The 23,807-nt window shown below is 35.6% G+C and overlaps 2 long non-coding RNA genes across 7 annotated transcripts; both read right to left on the minus strand.

Annotated features, from left to right (window-relative positions):
* Positions 1-6,710: 6,710 nt before the first annotated feature.
* On the minus strand, positions 6,711-8,529 carry LOC127868228 (uncharacterized). Its single transcript, XR_008043989.1, has 2 exons — positions 8,190-8,529; positions 6,711-8,042 (listed from the first exon to the last, which is right to left on the minus strand). It is a non-coding gene; the product is annotated as an uncharacterized LOC127868228 (long non-coding RNA).
* Positions 8,530-8,627: 98 nt separating this feature from the next.
* Positions 8,628-23,789, minus strand: LOC127868223 (uncharacterized). 6 transcript variants are annotated; one of them, XR_008043977.1, is made up of 9 exons: positions 23,750-23,789; positions 23,032-23,097; positions 18,416-18,575; positions 15,358-17,310; positions 13,259-13,684; positions 12,501-12,721; positions 11,882-11,994; positions 10,484-10,695; positions 8,628-9,922 (listed from the first exon to the last, which is right to left on the minus strand). It is a non-coding gene; the product is annotated as an uncharacterized LOC127868223 (long non-coding RNA). The 6 variants fall into 6 exon arrangements; XR_008043978.1 differs by having other exon boundaries at positions 10,484-10,659; positions 12,511-12,721; positions 13,479-13,684; positions 23,750-23,783; XR_008043974.1 differs by having other exon boundaries at positions 12,511-12,721; positions 13,479-13,684; positions 23,750-23,783.
* Between the last annotated feature and the right edge of the window lie 18 nt (positions 23,790-23,807).

Here is a 23,807-nt window from a genome sequence, read left to right on the forward strand (position 1 = left end):
CTGGTTGTGTAATTGTTTTTGTTTAAAACATTTTGGTGAAAAAATAACATTAAACAATGTATATAATCTGAAAAAGTTACAACGAATTCTTGCAAAAATTTACCTCTGTCCGGTTTTTCGTGAATAATTTATGTTTGTAAAAAGCGAACATTTGATGTAAGGAAGGCTATCGTGGTGTGCTTACGAAGTCACTGATGCGAAGTGCTTTCCCTTGTTAATATGCATATTGAAATCTGCATAATTGCGCGCAACACAGGAATACAAGGATGCACTATATATTTACATTTTTGCAAATTATGTTTTTGGTCAATTATATTACGCTTTAACAGAACCATGTTCGTAAAATTGAATGTTTGTGTCGGAACCTCAAAACCAAATTCCCGAAGGCAATGGCGGACAAGCGTTGAGCGTCGAGTATAAAAACAGCAAAACAAACATATGCAATCACGAACAGAAAATAAGAAAGTGTACGTCTGGTTCGACCGCTAATTATAACCGGCCATTAATTCAAACCACCGTCCCAAACATAAGGACCCAGTGGTAGTTTTATATGTCCCATATCGTTTGTCAAAACAAAAAGACGAACTTTGATTTCACAACAATTATAACAAATATAAGAGATAATATGTTTTCACTTAACATGGAGTAACACATGCAAAACACATTTATACAACGTGATTTAATTTATATAATTCGTATCGGAAACTACATTTCCCCAATGTTGGACCGATTTGAAGGGCGGTGCGCCTGGGGAAACGGTCCAAATTTGGAACATTTTAGTGCCTGTCATATGACGCTCTGGGAAAACGACGTTTAATGCATGTGCGTACATTGTCGTCCAAGATAAGTCTGTGCAGTCTGCACAGTTTAACCACAGACGGCCTTTCTGGATTAAAAAAAAAGTTCCTTTAAAGAAAAAATCCATGAAGTCGAATTTAACGGACATGCATTAAACCCAGTTTTCACAGAGAGAGGTTCATGAAGTAATTGTATTTGAATCCAGTCAGTACTTTCTGAGTTTTTTTTAATCCAGTCAATACTTTCTGAGTTATGTGAATCCAGTCAATACTGTCTGAGTTATGTGAATCCAGTCAATACTTTCTGAGTTATGGGAATGCAGTCAATATGTTCTGAGTTATGTAAATCCAGTCAATACTTTCTGAGCTATGTGAATCCAGTTAATACTTTCTGAGTTATGTGAATCCAGTTAATACTTTCTGAGTTATGTGAATCCAGTCAATACTTTCTGAGTTACTAGAGTATGTGAATTCACTCAATACTTTCTGAGTTATGGGAATCCAGTCAATACTTTCTGAGTATGTGAATCCAGTCAATACTTTCTGAGTTACTAGAGTATGTGAATTCACTCAATACTTTCTGAGTTATGTGAATCCAGTCAATACTTTCTGAGATATGTGGATCCACTCAATACTTTCTGAGTTATGTGAATCCACTCAATACTTTCTGAGTTACTAGAGTATGTGAATTCACTCAATACTTTCTGAGTTATGTGAATTATTTGGTATACTTAAACGGAGCGTCCAGGGGTAGATCAGATCGGCTCAGTGGCATAGAGGGCAGGGTTAACTGCCAAAAATGCGAGATCACGTATGCTTGCTCATATTAGTAAATGAACACGCACATAACCTCCTTGTTTTGTTTCACTGTTTACTAATAAGTCTTTAAAACGAATATTGTGTTTATTCACGCAAGAAGTTATACTTTTCGAGTAAAGTTCAAAGCGCTCTTTGCTTAATTGGGTTTTCACTCCGATAATAGTGAACACAATACATTGGAACGCAATAAGTTCACATGCTGGTCAACATGTTTATAAAGTTATATCACTTTAGCAGCAATTATGTTTGACTTATGCATGAACAGTTCAAAGGTAATTTTATTTGCTTAATTATGTCCATAACCCCGCTAATTTTAAAACAAAATGACCAAAATGTTGTTTTGTTTTTTTGTTGACTGATGGCCTTAACTAATTGTATGTCCCAAAACCATTAAAAGCTGATAAATATGTATGTACTATTTCATCACTTAAGCAAATATACGTTTAAAGTTACCTGCAACACAATAATCTGACGCTCGGACGGACTAATATACACATCAACATGCCCATTCGTCCTCCTAAAACTTGCATGGGAAGAACTGAAGTCACCATAAGTTAGAAAACATTCATACAGATTCAAACTCTTCTGAAAGAAAGCATACAATGACTCTCCCACAGACTAAGTTTTGGAATATTTCACGCAAGACATTGCCTGATGGTGCTGAACAATCATATGAAGTCATATCAACGTGTCACCTTGATGCGTTAATACCATCTAAAAGTTCGTATATAAGTTTCATTTAAGTCTAAAAAAGGTGACCCTTGTGACATTGACTTACTGAGCACAAAACAACCATGGTCTTGTTCCCATACAGACACACCACCATATGATATATGAAAGCTCTGTAACTAATGATTCTCATGACTTTAAACTGAATTAAAGTATGATAGCGAACTGTCTGACATACGAACAAAATGTATGCGTCTCGGAATTTAGTAAACAACTATAATATAGAAATAAGAACATGAAACATATTTTTTGTATTGTGCTGGTAACAAATAGTCAACGTACAACAATATTTGAACTTCAGGGATAGCCGTGTTCATTTACGATAATGGAATAAAACACTTGATTCAACATGTGTACATATATATAGACACAGTATCATTATATACATCTACAAACAAACAATGATTACAGTAGTGGTTGACCCTATCCTATAATTAGTATAATGTGCGCTGGCTTAAAAAAATATGGCAGTTTTTGTACGAAATACTATAGAAAATATTCAATTAAATTACATTTACAGTAAAAACATGTTGGAAAAACTGAAACGTATATGATAACGATTAATTTATATAGCAAAATATACATACTTAACATTAACCTAAGAGGAATGTTGCGATTTTGAAGATATTGACAAATGCACATTTCTATGAAGAACGAGATAAACATGCAATTTGTAAAACGATATTGCAGACAACTGTAATGCTTGAATATAAACGGGCGTGTTTATAGATTTTGCATTTTTTACATTTGGCGTGAATTGCTTTTAAAGCTTTACAATGATAAACAAGAGGGCCATGATGGCCCTGAATCGCTCCACTGCTGAAAAAAGGCTGAAACAAATATTCTCGGCATGTGCAAATACTTAAAAATAGGCCCTATTTAAGCACATGTACACTTTTGTGAACCCCTGGGCTGAGTCAAATTTAACCCCAGGGGCATAATTTGAGCAAACTTTGTAAAGGACTACTATACCTCATTACATACAACATGTGGTAGCCCTAGGTACTATAATGTTCAATTTTTGACCCACAGGTTAGTGTCAAATTTGACCCAAAGAGAATAGTTTGAACAAACTTGGTAGAGAACTATAAGATGTTACTGCATACCAAATTTGGTAGCCATTGTCCGAATGGTTTTCGACAATAAGATTTTTAAAGATTTTACAAAATAGGCGTTTTATAAGCGTTTATTCAATTTTATGACTCCCCGGGGCAGGGTCAAACTTGACCCCAGAGGCATTATTTGAACAAATTTGGAAGAGGTTTATAAGATGTAACTACATATCAAATTTGGTAGCCCTAGGCCTAATGGTTATGGACAAGAAGTTTTTCAAGTTTTCACAAAATAGGCCTTATATAAGCAAATTTTCAATTTGGTGACCCAGGGCAGGGTCAAATTTTACCGAAGGGGCATAATTCGAACGAACTTGGTAGACAATTATTAGATTTCACTACATTCCAAATTTGGTAGCCCTATGCCTTATTGCTAAGGACAGAAGTTTTTGAAGTTTCACAAGAAGATTTTGTGGCCCCCAGGGCAGGGTAAAATTTGACCCCTGGGGTATATTTGAACAAACTAAGTAGAGGACTATACAATGTCACTACATACCAAATTTTATAGCCCTAGGCCGGATGGTTATGGACAAGAAGTTTTGAAATTTTCACAAAATAGGCCTTATATAGGCATATGTTCAATTTTGTGACCCCCGGGGCAGGGTCAAATTTGACCCCAGGAATAAAATTTGATTTTTTTTGTAGAGGACTATTAGATGTCACTACATACCTAACTTGATAGCCCTAGGCCCAATGGATATGGATAGAAAGATTTTTAAGTTTTCACAAAATAGGCCCCATATAAGCGTATGTTCAATTTTGTGACCCCAAGGGCAGGGTCATATTTGACCCCAAGGGCATAATTTGAACAAACTTGTTAGAGGACTATAAGATGTCACTACATACCAAATCTGGTAGCCCTAGGCCCAATGGTTATGGACAAGAATTTTAAAGTTTTCACAAAATAAGCCCTTAATATAAGCATATATTCAATTTTGTGACTCCCGGGGCAGTTTCAAATTTTACCCCAGGGGCATAATTTGAACAAACTAAGAAGAGAACTATTACATATCACTACATACCAGATTTGGTAGCCCTATGCCATACGGTTATGAACAAGAAGATTTTTAAAGTTTTCACAAAATAGGCCTTATATAAGCTTATGTTCAATTTTGTGACCCTCGGGGCAGGATCAAACTTGACCCAAGGGGCATAATTTGAACAAACTTGGTAGAGGACTATATGATGTCTCTACACATCAAATTTGATAGCCCTAGGCCCAATGGTTATGGACGATAAAATGTGTAAAGTTTTCACAAAATAGACCCAATATAAGCATATGTTTAATTTTGAAACCCCCGAGGCAGGGTCAAATTTGACCCCATGTGCATAATTTGAACAAATTAAGTAGAGGACTATAAGATGTCTCTACATACCAAATTTGAGAGCCCTAAGCCCAATGGTTATGGACGAAAGATTTGAAAGTTTTCACAAAATAGGCCTTATAAAAGCAAATTTTCAATTTTTTGACCCCCGGGGCAGGGTAAAATTTGACCTCAGGGGCATTATTTGAACAAATTTTATAGAGGTTCATTCCAGGAACATTCCTGAGAAATTTCATCAGAATTGGACCAGTAGTTTAGGAGAATATGTTTAAAGGAAAAGTTAACGCACGGACGCACGCATGACGGACACACAACCATGACATAAGCATCTCTGGGCATTCGCCAGTGGAGCTAAAAAACAACAAATTTAAATTTAACAAAAACACAGACACAATCGTTATCCCTACCTGGGCTTGAGCCCCTTACCTTTGGATTAAAACAGACTGTCACTGTAAGAGCTTGTTCATCCGAATTTTTACAAAAAATCAAACATTGTATTCATAACATAAACAAACAGAAGCCTTTCAAAATTTCCAAATACTTTGCCGTGTTACTCTTTCTTGTTTTATCAATTTATTATTATTTCTCATACACGCATATGTTTGTTCATTATGATCATGTGTCTATTGTGTTATTGCGCTATCTGATTTACAGTGTTCTTTTAAATATGTTTCAACCTATACCACACAGTTGTAAAAGTCCCTTTAAATACAAAATCGCTATACATGAAGTTCAATGAACCTATATTCAACATTATAAAGCCCATTATTTCACCCGGAAGTGATCATATGGTCCTATACAAACTGCCAAAGTCAATACAGATGTTGTGTTGTAAGAAGTCAGTTCTACATATTATGCTTATCTTTCTGCAACTGGTGTCAATGTTTTGCTATCTTAAGTCTCCTCAAAGTTATATCTGACGGCTCTAGGAGAGATAAGAAGATTGTGCATGTGTGTTTTGTCAATGAAATACATGTATACAAATTGGTGCAGTCTGAAACACGGGCCATGTTCATTTTAAGTGGGTTATTAAAATGTATTAATATATTAGAATATATTTAGCTTGTGTGCTTACACTTTAAAATAAATAAGGCAGTTTATATTGATGTTATGTATTTGTAGGTAGGTTCCGGGTCATATACAAATAGCATAAAACCGTGTTAGAAAATGTATAATACAGCCTAAACAGACCTATTTGTTGAATGTTAATAATCCTTGTTATTATATATTTTTTAAAGATATTCGTAAGTTGTGATAGCTGCCCTCTTTATTTTCAAGGTTGTTAACTTATTTACTTTTACCTGTATAGCAAGTGTACTATAGACAGTATTAAAACAAATATTAATAGAATTGTACGAGTATAGAATTAAGTACGTTCCTACTGATTTAACATATTCGTTTAATAACCATTATTAAGCGAGTTATTTCACCAATAGTATAATAAAAAGCATAAATTAAGCAGCATTAAGGTATTTATATACTGAAAGCTAACATCTTGGCATGACAGTGTTTTACCATACATTCCTCATTTGTTTACCATTATACTTTACATGTAGTTACATTAATAAACTTAATAACAATGGAAATCCCACATGATTGATATAGACATGTCCAAGACCGTGTTTTAGTTTTAATTATGTTAATGGTTCAAGGTATGTCCTTGGTATTGCCCTGTGTTGTATAGGCAATTAGTCGCTTGTCTTAGGTAAGAGATAAGCGGGTGTAAGTACTGTTTTATCGGATACCGCCTCCGAAGTTTCATTATTCCTATGGAGATTTTATATTTTGTATTGTTGTCAATGATTGATATGGTAAATTATGCATGAGGTTAAAGTGTGCTGCAGGACTAACAGACGGAATGACAGTCAAAATAAAACAAAATGAGCTCCCCATGTTCAATAGAGGCAAGTTATATATAAGTGACAAGACAATCATTCGGGATTTAATTGGCAAAACATGTCGTTTATTGAGAGTTCAACATCAAACTTAGATCGGGAAATACATATCATCAACATAAACATATTTAATTATTTACATACAACTTGTATACATAGAAATGTTGGACAAAAACAACATTATCAGTATAATGATGTTTGTCTTATAAAACACAATTAAATATGCAAGATTATAAACAATATAAAACTCAGGGAGCCAGAACATATAAACATGTTAAAATAAATGCAACAGATGTACGGTTACAGCTAAGATACTATTTTAACTTTTAATATTGAAATCCTCTCAACAGTTATCTCACGATTTTACACAATTCAGACAAGGATAACCAATCATGAAATAATTTAGAAAGACCCTGATCAATATGAGGTACACAAGCGATTGCATGGGGCCTACGGATACTTTCCATAGAGATATTATATTTGCTTATTCAAAATGCTTATTTGGAGAAGATGAACATATAAAGACATGATTTTAAAATTGCATTTCATTCTGTATTTCAAATAAAGACAATACTTATATTGTTACAAAATACTTATATTTGTGTTTGGTAATTAACACATACAAGTTAACTAAGATTGTGTTTTTTTCTATGTAACAATTTGATCAACATTTGTCACACAATCTACACACATCAAGCTATGTTTAGCTATTCAACAACGGAACACACATGTTTCATGCATTCAATAAAAGTAAAATAATAACACCCCCAAGTTTAAGGAAATCTGGTCTTAAAACATTTGCTGAACTTAAACAGTGGGATATTTACAAACAAGAGATGTGTTCGTCAGAAACACAGTATGCCCCCTATTGCGCCGCTTTGATTTTTTTTTTACCTTTGACATTGAAGGATGACCTTGACCTTGAACGTCCACCACTCAAAATGTGCAGCTTCATGAGGACGCCGCTTTGAATTTTTTTTTTACTTTTGACCTTGAAGGATGACCTTGACGGTTGGCCTTGACCTTGAACTCACACCACTCACAATGTGCAGCTTCATGAGAACGCCGCTTTGGATTATTTTTTTGACCTTTGACCTTGAAGGATGACCTTGACTAATGACCTTGACCTTGAACCACTCACAATGTGCAGCTTCATAGGAACGCCACTTTGATTATTTTTTTTGACCTTTGACCTTCAAGGATGACCTTGACCTTTTACCACTCAAAAGGTGTAGCTCCATGAGATACACATGGCTGCCAAATATCAAGTTGCTATCTTCAATATTGAACAAGTTATGGCCAATGTTAAAGTTTTGGACGGACGGACAGACGCAATAAATTTGACATTTGACTTTGAAGGATGACCTTGACCATCACCTTTCACCACTCAATATGTGCAGCTTCATGAGATGCACATGCATGCCAAATATCAAGTTGCTATCTTCAATATTCAAAAAGTTATGGCCAATGTTTAAGTTTTTTTCGGACAAAAGGACAGACTGACATACTGACGGACAGTTCAACTGCTATATGCCACCCTACCAGGAGCATAAAAATGACCCTAATGAAGGCACTGCACTGACAGCAAGTGTGGGATGGTCAACGTGAAAGGTCAAATGCGCTGTTACAAAACTAAATGAAATGTAAATTTTTTTTATCAGCGTATACACGCACATATATTTATTTAAGTGTTTATTCCAAAAAATCCTTTTAGACTTTAATGTATTTACGTGTTATGTTGAGATGTAAACACAATTATTAATTTACAAAGCAGACAGCTTTATTTTTTAAGCAAATAATATTGCTCTTTATTATTACAAATAGAGACAATTGCAATTTTATACAATTGTTAGCATATGACAATGCTTTCCCTTACTGTGTAATTGACTATTTTTTTCTGGTACTGTGCATTATTTCAACAGTTTAATATATATATGAGCATTAACACAGGAAATGTTTTTTTACAAAGGTTTTTACAAACTAAGGTAAACAGTTAGTTTATATTATACAAATGGCAACAATACAAGAATAATTTACATTTAAAATACAATTGTTCTACAGTTGCTTTATGTATAAATGGCAAAATATACCTACAGAATATATACAGTGATCAATAAATCTTGATTAAGTTACTCACTTATTAAAGAGGATACGCATAATAAACTATTGTGTCCAAAAACAAAGTTTAACAATTGTGAGCATACACATCTATGATCTAACAACACAAATTAACAATAATAAGTTTTGACAATTTTCATAAAACTCTTTATTTGTTTTTTTGTTTTTTATAATACTCAGTTTCATTAAAAGCTTTCCCAAACACGCAATAGTCATACTATATTAATTTTACAAACAATATCCATTGAAATCAACAAAGTGGTATTTACAGAATCAATAATTTTAGTTAGATTAAATAATTTTTCCCAGAATGCATTATTATTCCAATGAAATAGTATGCTACTAAACAAGATTCATGATCGAATACCGACCCAAATCAGCAAATTGACTAGTATTGTTTTCGGAAGGATTAAAAGACAGAAAAAGCTGAAGCGTAAAAGTTATAAACCTTCGTGAACAATTCATTAAATTAGCTTATCTATATTACGGGTAAAAACAGACAACTGAAACATATCTTATAATATGAAAATACTCCTTTTTTTTCAATTTTGTCAAAGTTACCAGCATCATTTAAACAGACTTGACAATCTTAGAATATCTTTGATAAAATTGTTTTTCCCATACATTTACAGTTATAAGGATCAAAATATGTAGTGAAAAATTCATTATACAGACAAAGACATTGGATATAAATGCAATATGTGTGCTTTAAAAAAAAAAATTAACATGCTATTTTTAACCAAAACTTTCAACATAAAGAGACTGACAGCATCATAATTCCCATGAAACATTGGTCAAATAAAAAATAAAATGTAAAATATTGTTTTTCTTTGAAAACAACTTGGCTGTTACACATACAAAATGTGGCTGTTGACATGACTTTCTGGCTTTCCACTTGAATTGTTGTGATGTGTCATTTCGAACTGAACAAGGTCATTCATTTTCACCCGTCATTAAATTCAAAGAGTCAGAGTAAGTGCTGAACAAACCAGGAGGTACGTAAAGACTAGCACATCTAAAAAAGTATTTATCTATGGACTTCTTAGGTTTGACTGGGGTCAATATGGTAACAACTGCTGCAACAGGCTGTGTTTCTGATTGAATGGTTTGATTTCATCAAATGGCATCTGAAAACAAGAAATACTTGTTACTGTAAACGCCAGTATTTCATTTTATTTTTGATACCGATGAAAAAAAACAAGAACAAGCACATGACTTGGTATTTCAAGGTTTTACAACTAATCTGATTTGAATCCATAGAGGAAATGAAGGTCCTGAGACTATTTATAAAATAATAATTGATAATACATATTTATATTGAAGTATGACCATTTTATTACCAAACAATTTGGATTAGGATTTGATGAAGATACATTTTGCCATTGGACTCAAATATCTTTTGAGAAGTAGTAAAAAGGGTTTGCCACCATGCACCCACATTTTACTTTAGTCTAAAAATTCCACTTATGTAAAAGAAAAAGAACCAAAATACAAAAGAAGGCAAGTTCACAGTTTTGCAAATATCTTTGTTTTAATCAAACTAGAAGCAATACTTTTTGAGTTTAGACTTGACATACAAATTCAACAACTGGATGCACGTATGGACGGACACAGGTAAATCTACATGAATCTACACATCTGTGGACTTGGGGGCATGCTAAAAACATTCACACGACTTGAATACTCACCTGAGGTTCGCTCTGCATGATCTTTGCAGACCGAGGGTCCTGCACCATGGATAATACCAGAATCTTGAGATGATGAGTGCCACTGGTTCATGTGCTGTTATGATGTTCAAAGACGGAGGGTTCCACACCATAGAGATGCCAGTAACTCGAGATGATGACTGTTGCTGGTGCAAATGCTTCAAAAAAAGCTCAACGCTTTGATATCTGGGATTCTGCAATTAAGTATGTCATGTGTCAATTAAGACAACTATTTTTAAGAATTAACTAGCATTTCATAAAAATTATCAAGTATCAAAATGCGGGTTCAACCCTGGCAACACAATACTCTCTCAAGAAGATATTAACTTTAAAAAAACTTGAGCTTTGACACAGAGGTGACGAACTCCCCCACCTGAAGAGCGGATGAAAATAACTTGAAATAGGGAACACCATGCTGAATGTGTAAAACGCACCCATGACCCCGTGACCTAGTTTTTCGCACGGCATGGCCCATGTTCGAACATGACCTACAGATCATCTAAATAAAACTTCTGCCCAAGTTTTTTGAAGAGGGGATGATAAGTGCTTGAAATGGAGAGCAGAGACCAAACTGAAAGTGTAAAACGCATTAAGTGACCCCATGACCTAGTTTTTGGACCAGCATGGTCCATGTTCGATCATGGCCTAGAGATTATCTATATAAAAAGCCTGACCAAGTGTGGTGAAAAGTGGATGATAAGTAATCGAAATAGAGAGCGGACACCAAACTGAATGTGTAAAACGCACTAAGTGACCCCGTGACCTTGTTTTTTGCCCTCATGGCCCATGTTCAAACTTGGCCTAGAGATCATCTAGATACAACTTTTGACCAAGTTTGGTGAAGATTGGATGACAACAACTTGTATTAGAGAGCGGACACTTAATACGGACAGACCGACAAACAGACCGACAAGTACACTCCTGTATACCCCCCTAAACTAAAAGGTACAAACAGCACTGATCCCTCTTTGTAATTCAATGTTAGTTTAAGAACCATATTTACAGTTCATATGGAACATGATTTTGTAAAGAGTGAAAGAGTCAGATATGTTGGTACCTGCTGAGAAATTGTTTGCTGTTGTTGTTGTTGTGGTTTTGAGTTTAATATAACTCTAGATGTTAAATTTTAAATGCAAATTTGAGGGTTTAGCTTTGAACTTGTGCACTGTCTTTACATTTCTTTATAAGATAAAGTAGTTTGTGGCTGAACCCTTAAACTTAGATTAGATAAACTGGTCAATTTATTGAAGAGCAGAAACCCCAGTTTGTATTGGGTTTTACCTATTGGGTATTTGTGAAAGCAAAAGGTTTAGGCTATTACAACTGGGTCTCCTGAATGCTTTGCACAGTGGCCCCTTTTGCAATGGCAAGGTGACTTACCTATTGATATGCAGAGTTTGATAATGTGAACATCGCTCACTGGGCTTGAACTTGTGAGTATAAAGCCTTTGTGAACAGATAGAGAAACCTTAGGGCATCCAAGGAATGTGTCCCTGTAAACAAAATAATTTAATTGCATTCTGAAATGGCATCAGTTATATAAGAAGTAAATCAATGTCGTTTGAGTGATAACAATATTTAAGAAATAAAGTATGTTTGAAGGATCTTGAAACAAATGGGCTTTAAACTAAACACTTGATACAAACATAGCCTTCTATAAATTGTACACTTGATACAAACATTTTGTGTCCCTCTGGAACTAATATTTATTATTATAATAAGTTATGTGCAACACTAGAAAGGTGGGACGGACATAAGGATGAAAGTAAGGACGAGTAGAATTGCAGACAAGTACACATGTGTACGCCTCCCCCCCACTGAGCCCTTTCAAGGCAATACAAATGGCGGCTATTATAAATATTTAACACTTACATAAATGATTTGTTTAAGTTAGCAGCCAGGATAGAGTTTTATCAATATTTAACACAAACTGTTTGAATTAAAATTTGGAGTGAAACACTGCATGTTATAAATAGTTAATTACATGTACATTACCAACCTACATGTACCTTATTGACAAGGTAAACTTGGCCCCTGGCCAAGAAAGTATGGAGCCCCAGGTTCAGAGTGGCTCCACCCTGCGGGTAGGTATAGTTGAGCATTTGCCCCAAGGTCCTGGGCCAGGAAGTGTCACTGGGCGTCTGGGACCAGCTGACCATACAGCCTGTTGTTCAGCTAGGTACCGATCTATGATTGCATAGGTTCCTGTAGGAACAGGCTCTTAAAACAAAATCCAAGAATTTAAATAAACGTTGAAAATAAATGACGAAAAGACTTTTAAAATGAGCTGAAGGCTTTTACATAATTATTTTACTAAAATTAAATATAATTTAACAATTCTATTAAAGCAGATTTTTATGCAAGGATAAACTTTTGGTTCAGGGGCTTAATTTTGGTCGAAATTATACAAAACTTAATGCCCTTACCTTCTATGATAAAAATTGATATCAGATCAAGTGCTATTTGCATTTTATTTACTAAGTGTGATCAATGTAAAAGCACATAATTCCCATTTTATGCTAAGAACTTTTCAGGCACATAAAATACTGATGTAAAGTGAAGTATACGAGTCTCATTCTGGGAAAATAGGGCTTAATGTATGTGCAGTCTGCACAGGCTAATCTGAGATGACACTTTAATAAGACTATGACACTTTAATAGGACTTTATGTATGTGCAGTCTGCACAGGCTAATCTGGGATGACACTTTAAGCACATACATGAAGCCCCATATCCCAGAACACCCCTAAGATACTACTTATTTTTCTTGTTGCTGCTGCTGCGACTGGGCCATGGACAGAGATGGAGCGAGTCCTGACGCCGAAGTCGCCACCCCCAAACCCGAGAATTGCCAACAACAACTGTTGTTGAATGGCGTCAATCGCAAACTGCTCTCCAGGCCTAAGCTTCACATTATTCGAGAACAACATAATGAGGTCAGTCACATTAACGGACGTGTCACGCAATGCCTGCTCTACCTGTTGGATCAGATCGTTTCAGTTTGAGCGACTTGTCCGGCCTAATTTGTCGACGCCCATCATCCAATTGTTGCTAAGCGACATCGATGCTGAGACGGAAGTCGAACTCACCAAGGCTCTGTTGGAAGTGTTGATGAAGCCAACATGGGAGGAGATATTGATAGGAGGCTTGGTAGTCTGACGCAAGATGTCTTCGTGCTGAATTTCTTAATAACGTAGAATCAATTTTTACGCGCACCAACTTGAAATTGGAATTTTTGGTTTTGTAGCAAGGTGTTATACATGTGTTGTGTATTTATTTTTTGTAAATCAAAAACAGGCATAACTTGAGCAATTTAGAATGTGAGATAGTACACCTTTAATTGTGTGACTATAGAACTTTAAATTTGAGACTACATAATTTTAAATGTGATACTCAGAAATTTAAAATGTGAGACAACACAACTTTAAATGTTACAATCTACGTACTAGTATTTAAGTGTGAGTCTGCACACCTTTAAATGTGACAGTTTATGACTTATACCTGAGACTTAACAACTTTAAATGTGTGACGATACAACTGTATGGCATTTAATAAGAAACAATAGATGTGAGTTCAAAATAGTAATTAAACTTAGTGAAATAAGCAAACTAGAGCTTTGTCACAGATGTGACGAATACCCCCACAAGCCCCATTGATACATAATATTTTGCATGTCGTCTTCACAAAAACAGCGGGCACCATGCTCAATTTTTAAAATGCACTAAGTGACCCCTTGACCTAGTTTTTCACCCAGAAAGGCCCATGTTCTAACTTGGCCTTAAGATCATCTCCATAAAACTTCAGACCAAGTTTGGTGAAGATCGGATGTAAACTACTTGAATTAGAGAGCGGACAACATGCTGAATGTTAAAAATGCACAAAGTGACCCGGTGACCTAGTTTTTAAGGCCCGGAATGGCCCATGTTCAAACTTGTCCTAGAGATCATTTAGAAAAAACTTGTGACCAAGTTTGGTGAGGATTGGATGAAAACTACTTGAATTAGAGAGCGGACAACATGCAGAATGTTAAAAACGCACCAAGTGACCCCGTGCCCTAGTTTTTAACCCGACAAGGCCCATGTTCGAACTTGGCCTAGACATCATGTAGATACAACTTCTGACCAAGTTTGGTGAAGATCGGATAAAAACTATTTGAATTAGAGAGCGGACACTTAATACGGACCGACAGACAGACCGAAAGACCGACCGACAAGTTCACTCCTATATTCCCCCCTAAACTTCGCCTGTTATTCTGATAAAAAACTTTTATATGTGCTATAACTAGGGACTAGCTTTGTGCAGAGTTTATTTTAACCATTTTTGGATTGGGACAATTCGTAAAAAATCATAGTGTTTTGAATTTAATTGGGAAAATGGTTGTAGATTTTGCTAAACATAATTTAAAATAATAGAATAAGTGCTATCAAGATAATTGCACAAAGGTTCAACTTATAGAGCTGCATAAGGAAACAAACTCAATTTGTAACCTATTAAAACATTGTTTGGGGTCAAATCTTGAATTGAGAACTTTAGCCAGTAATTATGGAAAAAATAAACTGTTTAAGATTAGGAATGGGACTCAATTTTGGCCCCAATTTCGACAAAATGAATAACACTGTATGATCTTACCTGAAGCTCAAGAAGCTGAGCTGATATGCTGGCCTCGGGATATTGCCAAAGGCTGAATTTGAGTTCTGATTAATTCAATGTTGCAACCTATCAAAACATTCTTTTTCTTCCAGGAAACCATGAATTGAGAACTTAAGCCAGTAATCATGGATATAGACTTTTTGAGATGAGAATTGGGCTGAATTTCGGCCCCTATTTCAACAAAATAATTAACACGTAAGGTCTCACCTGAAGCTCAAGAAGCTGATATGACATGCTGGCCTTGCTGATATTGATAAGAGCCGAGTTTGAGTTCTGCTTTCTTCAGGTTGAGAGTCGAAGGGCGTACTGGACCACACAACAAAACTGCTGTTATTTTTCAAAGCCTTCTCTTGCATCAATTCAATGCGAGGCCTTTTAGGCTTGGAGTGCTAAGTCCTCATACCAAAACCAGACATGTTCACTTTAAGCACCTTGTTCACAATAGTGGGCGTAATTCGAACTGTGGCACACCCCATGGATGTATGGATCTCTTAGTGTTTACAACAAGGTCTTTACTGCCTTTCTGTGTCATCATGGATGTATTGTGCTCTGGGTGTTTACAACCAAGTCTTTACTGTCTTTCTGTGTCAGCATGGATTTATCGTGCTCTGGGTGTTCACAGCATAGTCATGACTGCCTTTCTGTTTCCGCATGGATGTATTGTGCTCTGTGTTCACAGCCAAGTAATTACTGCCTTTCTGTGTCAGCATGGGTGTATCGTGTTCTGTGTTCACAACCAAGTCATTACTGCCTTTCTGAGTCAACATTGATGTATTGTGCTCTGGGTGTTTACAACCAAGTCATTACTGCCTTTCTGTGTCAGCATGGATGTATTGTGCTCTGGGTGTTCACAGCGTAGTCATTACTGCCTTTCTGTGTCAGCATGGATTTATCTTGCTCTGGGAGTTCACAGCATAATCATTACTGCCTTTCTGTGTCAGCATGGATATATCTTGCTCTGGGTGTTCACAGCATAGTCATTACTTCCTTTCTGTGTCAGCATGGATGTAGCGTGCTCTGGGTGTTCACAGCATAGTCATTACTGCCTTTCTGTGTCAGCATGGATGTATTGTGCTCTGGGTGTTTACATCATAGTCATTACTTCCTTTCTGTGTCAGCATGGATGTAGCTTGCTCTGGGTGTTCACAGCATAGTCATTACTGCCTTTTTGTGTCAGCATGGATATATCTTGCTCTGGGTGTTCACAGCATAGTCATTACTTCCTTTCTGTGTCAGCATTGATATATCTTGCTCTGGGTGTTCACAGCATAGTCATTACTGCCTTTCTGTGTCAGCATGGATATATCTTGCTCTGGGTGTTCACAGCATAGTCATTACTTCCTTTCTGTGTCAGCATGGATATATCTTGCTCTGGGTGTTCACAGCATAGTCATTACTGCCTTTCTGTGTCAGCATGGATGTAGCATGCTCTGGGTATTCACAACCAAGTCATTACTGCATTTCTTGGTCAGCAAGGATGTAGCGTGCTCTGGGTTTTCACCACCAAGTCATAACTGCCTTTTTGTGTCAGCATGGATGTATCGTGCTCTGGGTATTCACAACCAAGTCATTACTGCCTTTCTTTGTCGGTAACATTGCCAAAAGTCCGTTCTATTATGATATTTTGGCCGCTGAGAGGACAATCTGGGGCAGTCCGTAACCCTATTGTCGTCCAAACTATCAACAGCAGAAGCATCCCACTAGGAAAGCTTACGCTTTTATTGTTCCTTGATTTTCTCCCGTCCAATTTCTGTTTGTCCCATAAAGATTGGAACAAGTTATTGAACTTTTTATTCTTCAGGATATTTGTTGTGATGTCCAACAGCAACAACTGACTGTTAGCGTTACCATAACTACAGCTATAACTTTTCGTGTTTGTAAAACTCGTCCCTCTCAGGCCCACGCGGAACTCTAGCTTAACAGAACTACCCAGGCTTATGTGTGGACAACTTGACGTGGGCATTGTGTTTGTTCAGACCAGAATCATGCTCAGAATTTTCTGCAGAACGGAGTTGTTCAACGATGCTGACTTTTTGAGTCAGGAGGTCAAGGGGGAGGAGTTAGAAGTCAGGGGAGGGGAAGGGTCGTTCTGGACGGGGGCTCCTGCAGGCGGGACTCGTGCGGTTGCTGGGCCAACTCGATATCAATGCTGGTGCTCTGCTGAAAACAACAACAACACAGTGGGTGATAGGAACTTGTAACAAATTATATTATTATCTATATCTATAACAAACTATGCCTCTTGACAGGTTGTGAAGGTTTTCAACAACATGAATTTCTAATCTGGCATTTTATTGGTTCCTTGTTTTTAATAGCATGAAAATAAATACAATTAAGTCATTTTGTACTAAAACAAGAAAAGTGTTGGCTAATGCTATACTTATCTGTACATTTATATCTATTATCTTTACTCCATTTTCAGAGATGTATTTTCATAAGCCAATATGCGGATCACTAATGTCAGAAAGTGTCGTCCCAGATTAGCATGTGAAATTCACATAAGCTAATAAGGGAGGGTACTTTCTGACTAGACTGGATTTTCATAAAGAGGATTATTTGTTCAATGAAAAATACCTTTAAGAGGAAAGTGTTGTCCATGATTAGCCTGTGTGGACTGCACAGGCTAATCTGTGACAACAATTTAAGCACATGCATTAGGCCCCATTTTTCCACATCACAGCTTATTTATCTATTAGCCAATTTTTTTGCTGCATAACAAAAAGAAGGAAAACCATCTGGTTTAAAATTTTATATTTTTTAATTGTACTTATTCTATTTATCACATTACTTTTAAAATGCCATTAGATATGTTTTATTGTTCTCAGAGGCAACAATATTAATATTTGGTTTAAACCTATTTATTTTAGCTCGATTGCATCGAAAGCCTAAGGCTTATATAAACGCTCTCGAGTCCGTTTCCTGGGCCTAGAACCAGTACTTGGTGTCTTTGGGGAAGATCTAAAGAACGCTCCCACGGTGGGGATCGAACCCGTGACCTCCCGGTCGCTAGGCGGACACCATATCCATTACACCACAGCGACCTATAATATTAATTAATATTAATATTTAAAAATAATATTAATGTCTCACCAACGTTGCAAAAAACACACACACACATTTTATTTTACCATGCCTTTACAGATCTTTGATGGTTAAAATATGTTTAAATTCACACTAGAAAACAGTTTTAAAGTCAATCAACATGTAAGTTGTAAGACATAAAATAATAAATATAACATTAAACAACTGAAGGGCAACAACTCACTGCTGGTGCAGATCTACAGTTCTCTCCCTTGTTAGTTTCAGCTAAAATGTCCTTCATGTTGCAATACAAGGAGATGGAAAGGCTGTGTCACCCTCACATCGCTGGACTTTGATTTGGCTGAGCCTTTCACTACTCCGTTGTCTTCTGTGCTTAGCAGTTGCTGTAACATTGAGAAAACCAATATGAAGTCTTTTGAAATAGTAAATTATTAATACACCAGCAATTTTTTTGCCAAATTGAAAAAAGTATCTGTACCACACCAATGAGGAAAATTAGCATAATAATATCAAACATCGGGAAAATTCTATCTTTTAATTTGGGAATTATAGGTCTTTTTAAATGCATGGAACTTAATAGCAAAAATCCAATCAAAATATATTCTTTGACATGCGTTTTTGTTGAAATGTTCAGTTTCAGTGCTCATTTTATTAGTTCACTTGCATATAAGGAAGTGCCTATTATGTGTACTTTATAAAGATGGAAAGAAAAGGCTTTTTTTCACATACACCTTGAAGTAAAAATTATGTTACAGGCCATTTGCCCTTAATAACTATCATATTACAATACTAGTTTGCCTGTACTTTGTTGACGCCTATAAATCTATATTTTCAAAGTTACCAATAACAAAACAATATTTTGTCCAAGTTATTTTAAACATTAACTGTGTTTGATATGATATTTTGTGAACAAAATACAGCTCAAAATTTTCAATTTTGTGAAAAAATGAGTAGCCAACTCTTAAAATGGCAAACTATGTTAAATTGGGAAATTGTGAGCTACTATTAGAATTGCTCAAAATGTATGTTAAATTTGCATTTATATGTACACCGATGTCTCAATTACCAGTTTTTAATCATAGTGGTTTTATACCATATTTGTTCTAATCAGAATTTACAAATACCAACAGACTGGAAGCAGACTGAACTTGAGCCATATTCCGGACAACTGGGCTTAATGAATATGTATAGGACCACATTTGCCTGTGCAGTCCACACAGGCTAACTTGAGACTACACTTTCCACCAAGACATGATTTTTGTTTAGGAATAATTTCTTTAAAGCGAAAATTTCTTCAAAAATGGAAAGCATTATCCCTGATAATTCTGAGTGCGCACTGCACAGGCTAATCTCTGGATGGTACATAATATGCATTAAGCACCCTTTTCCCATAACAAGGCTCACCTGGTATCATCTTGTACAACTCTGTAACAGACAGTAGGCGGATTTACTTTGAGCCTCATTCCGAGAAAACAGGGCTTTATAAATTGTGCACTCAGTGTCTGCCCAGATAAGCCTATACAGCCACACAGGCTTATCAGGGACAGCACTTTCCGCTAGACAAATTTCTTTTACTTTACCTTCAATTGGGAATTTTAGAAAGTTGTTTGGGAAAAATACATAGTTCCAGCATTTGATATGGGGCTTATTTTGGCCCCTATAATTGACAAAAAAAAACGATAACACAGTATACACATAAAGAATGTAACAGCTCCTTGCAAACAGGCTCTATAGAACCAAGGCATTCAAAGCTTAACTAAATATCTCACAACTTCATACAAACTCAACACTGTAAACATGATACATAAAAGAAAAGACACAATTTTAACTTCTATGAAATCATATCATATTCTTGTCCACTTCATATTTAGCATTTTTAATACAGAGGTAACACTGTAAAACCATTATAATGCGTTTGGGGCTATTTTTTGTTGATTTTAAGGTTTTACCGATCCACAAATTTATCACAAACACACGGGAAATGAACTGACACAAATTCCTCATTTATTTTTCCAAACTGAGTAATCCACATATTAACTAATAATATGTCCATGAAATACTTTTGTAATCACCAAAATTTGATGAGGAGGAATATCAATGATTTAAGAAATAATCCACGGGTAACCTTTGGTTATTGCAGTAATAATGAACGGTATGGAGTTCCGATGCGTAGGAATTAAACCACGAGGGCGTAGCCCGAGTGGTTTGATAACATGCATCGGAACGACATTACCCGTGGATTATTTCGATTCTAACACGTTTTCATTAATAAGTTATCCGCGATTTAAAGGTTATAGATGAGAATTATATTAACCGAACGTCCTCCACTTTTCCGCGAAACATGACGTCACCACAACAATTACAATCAAATGACGTCGTCTTCATACATAAAATGTGCGCGGACAATCAAAGTGACGTCACTTTAAACAACCGTTGGTATATCGGGGTAATAACCAACAGTAGTTTTTCTTCTTTGTATATAGAAAACAAGTCACGTGACGTGGGAGAATTTGCAATATACAAACAATTTAAGAGGGTATTTTACCAAATGTAATATACAAACAATTTAAGAGGATATTTTACCATATGTACAATATACAAACAATTTAAGAGGCTAATTAACCTTATGTAAATTCATTATGTTCTTTACCACCTCATCTTTTTGCATCCTTAATAAACAGGAAATACACAAGACGGCGCATTCCTGGTGTATTTATGGATCTGTAAAACGGACCCATACCCGAAGCATTTTATTTGTTTTTAAATAAGTGCCTTACCAGGCTTTTTCCGCCCTATGCCACGGGTCCGAAATTCGGCCCCATTCCCAATGCAAATCTGGTCGTTTTTTCCCAATTGATTTTTTTTTTTCCCAATTCCAAAAAAAAAAAAAAAAGAAAATTTTTATTTTTTATTTTTTTACCTTAAAATATATAAGTTTACCTGATCCGGTGTAGAAAATAGGAAGTGTTGCATAATTAAATTATCTGATTCATTGAATTTATTTTAAAAACTGTAAAATATGTTAATGATTATTTAAGACTTTCCTAATTTTCCTAAAAATCCGGCGCTTCGCACGATTTTTTTCACCTCAAAAAAGGCCAGGCCTTTTCCCCAAATTCAGATTAAAAAACCTGCACTTTTCTCACATTTTCATAATACTTTGTAAAATTTTAATAATACGTTATCAAAATAGTCGTTATTTACCAGTTAACAGTTCTTTGAAATATAAGAAACACTATTTACATGCGATAATTTTTCCCAATTGAGCCAATTTTGCAAATATTTTTTTCCCAAAATGGGTGTTTTCACGACGCCAAATTCCCAAAATTCCAGTGTGGCGTATTCCCAAAATGGAGCGGAAAAAGCCTGCTTACATGTATTAAAATTACAGTGCTTTCAACAAGAATTTATTCAGGCCCCCCCGGGCCATGGGGGGGGGGGGGGGGAGGGCTGCACCCTACATATGTGGATTTTTTTTTTTACAGAGTGAAATGACGTTATGACAGTGCGTTATGACTCTTCAAGAAACAAGGGCTGTTTGTAAAACATGCATGCCCCCCATATGGGCTGTCCGTTGTAGTGGCAGCCATTGTTTGAATACGTTTTTTGTCACTGTGACCTTGACCTTTGACCTAGTGACCTCAAAATCAAAAGGGGTAATCTGCGAGTCATGATCAATCTACCCATGAAGTTTCATGATCCTAGGCATATGAGTTCTTGAGTTATCATCCAAAAACCATTCTACTTTTTCGGGTCACCGTGACCTTGACCTCGTGACCTCAAAATCAATAGGTATCATCTGCAAGTCATGATCTATCTAATGATGAAGTTTCATGATCCTAGGCGTATGCGTTCTTGAGTTATCATCGGGAAACCATTTTACTATACCGGTTACCGTGACCTTTGACCAAGTGACCTCAAAATCAATAGGGGTCATCTGCAAGTCATGATCAATCTACCTATGAAGTTTCATGATCCTAGGCGTATGCGTTCTTGAGTTATCATCCGGAAACCATTTTACTATTTAGGGTAACCATGACCTTGACCTTTGACCTCAAAATCAATAGGGGTCATTTGCGAGTCATGATTAATGTACCTTTGAAGTTTCATGATCCTAGGCCCAAGCGTTCTTGAGTTATCATCCGGAAATCACCTGGTAGATGGACCGACCGACAGACAGACCGACCGACCTGAGCAAAGCAATATACCCCCTCTTCTTCGAAGGGGGGCATAAAAACAGAAATATAGTCATTAACAACAAGATTTAACAAAAATTGTTTTAACCCTTTTCTGCATAGATACGCATAATCCCGTCTCGATTGATTCCTTAATACATCCATATGAAACCAAACTTTTCATCTATTACTGCCAACTTACTACTTTTATCGTTGCTACTCATTGCCCGATACTCTCGTATATTCCATTATTAAAAGGACATTCTGATAAATATTTACGATAAAAGTGCTCAAAATTTCCAATAAACACAAACATTCACCATTTGTTGTCAAATTTTGGCATATATGTAACTGTGTAAAGATGTGATAAAAAACGTCCAATCGAGGCGTTTTTTTCCACTAAACACGCGTAAATTGTCTGACGTGATGTTCCTGTTTTTATGCATTATAATTATTATATCTCAATCAAATTTCACTTAGATTTATAAAAGTATATAACTATCGTAAAATGATTTTATTCGTATAATTTGATATATTAAAAAGAATGATATTAAATTAGTTTTTTCCCAAATCAATTGACTTTTCACAGGAAAATATTCCAAAACCACAACGGCATTTTTCCCCAAAATGACAAAGAAAAGGTCTGACAACGGGTCTATGTTACCTTCTGCGTAGTCATGTCATCCTTGTCCACCACATCCTCAGCATCCTTGTTCTGACTCAGCAGCCACTGTAGCAGCAGAATAGCTTGATGTATTTCTTGTATGTATATTTAGGAATCAAACAAATTTATAAAAAATGTAATTAACACACACACGTTTATATAAATGTAATGAAAATCAATAACAAATTTTCAACAGCATAAAACATGGCAAATTAATAAATCTCACATCAAGTGTTACATTTCTGTAAACATTGCGTACAATATCAATATATGCTCCTCCAAAGATTGCTTAAACAATTTCATATTTTATAAAAAAAGTATTCATCCATATACATTTCTTACATGGAATGGTGTTTATAGAAATGAAAGTCTAAAAATAGCCTCAGTTGCTATGTACATGTGCATCTATGTAGAAATATTAAATTTTCAGTTGAAATGCTTTGTTTTTCCATTCAAGAACTTTAGTTTACAAGAACTAAATTTTAGGACCATAATGACACAAACGTTATGACAACATAACATAATATGCATTAGATCTAATGTTGTAACAAAAACCCTCACATTGTATAATCAGATAACAATATGTGTACATAAATTATTTGTATCTTTAACTACCCACTTAATGTTGTATTGTAACATCACACACTACTATGTTCGTATGCTAAACAACACATTGTCATTGAAATACTAATCACTAATTACAACAACTAATACATACATGTTCACACTATTCCACTCTGAACACCAGGATGTTGTTGTCCCAATCCAGTCCCACA

The sequence above is a fragment of the Dreissena polymorpha genome, chromosome 2 (assembly GCF_020536995.1).
Source record: "Dreissena polymorpha isolate Duluth1 chromosome 2, UMN_Dpol_1.0, whole genome shotgun sequence".
NCBI classification, from domain to species: Eukaryota; Metazoa; Mollusca; class Bivalvia; order Myida; family Dreissenidae; genus Dreissena; species Dreissena polymorpha.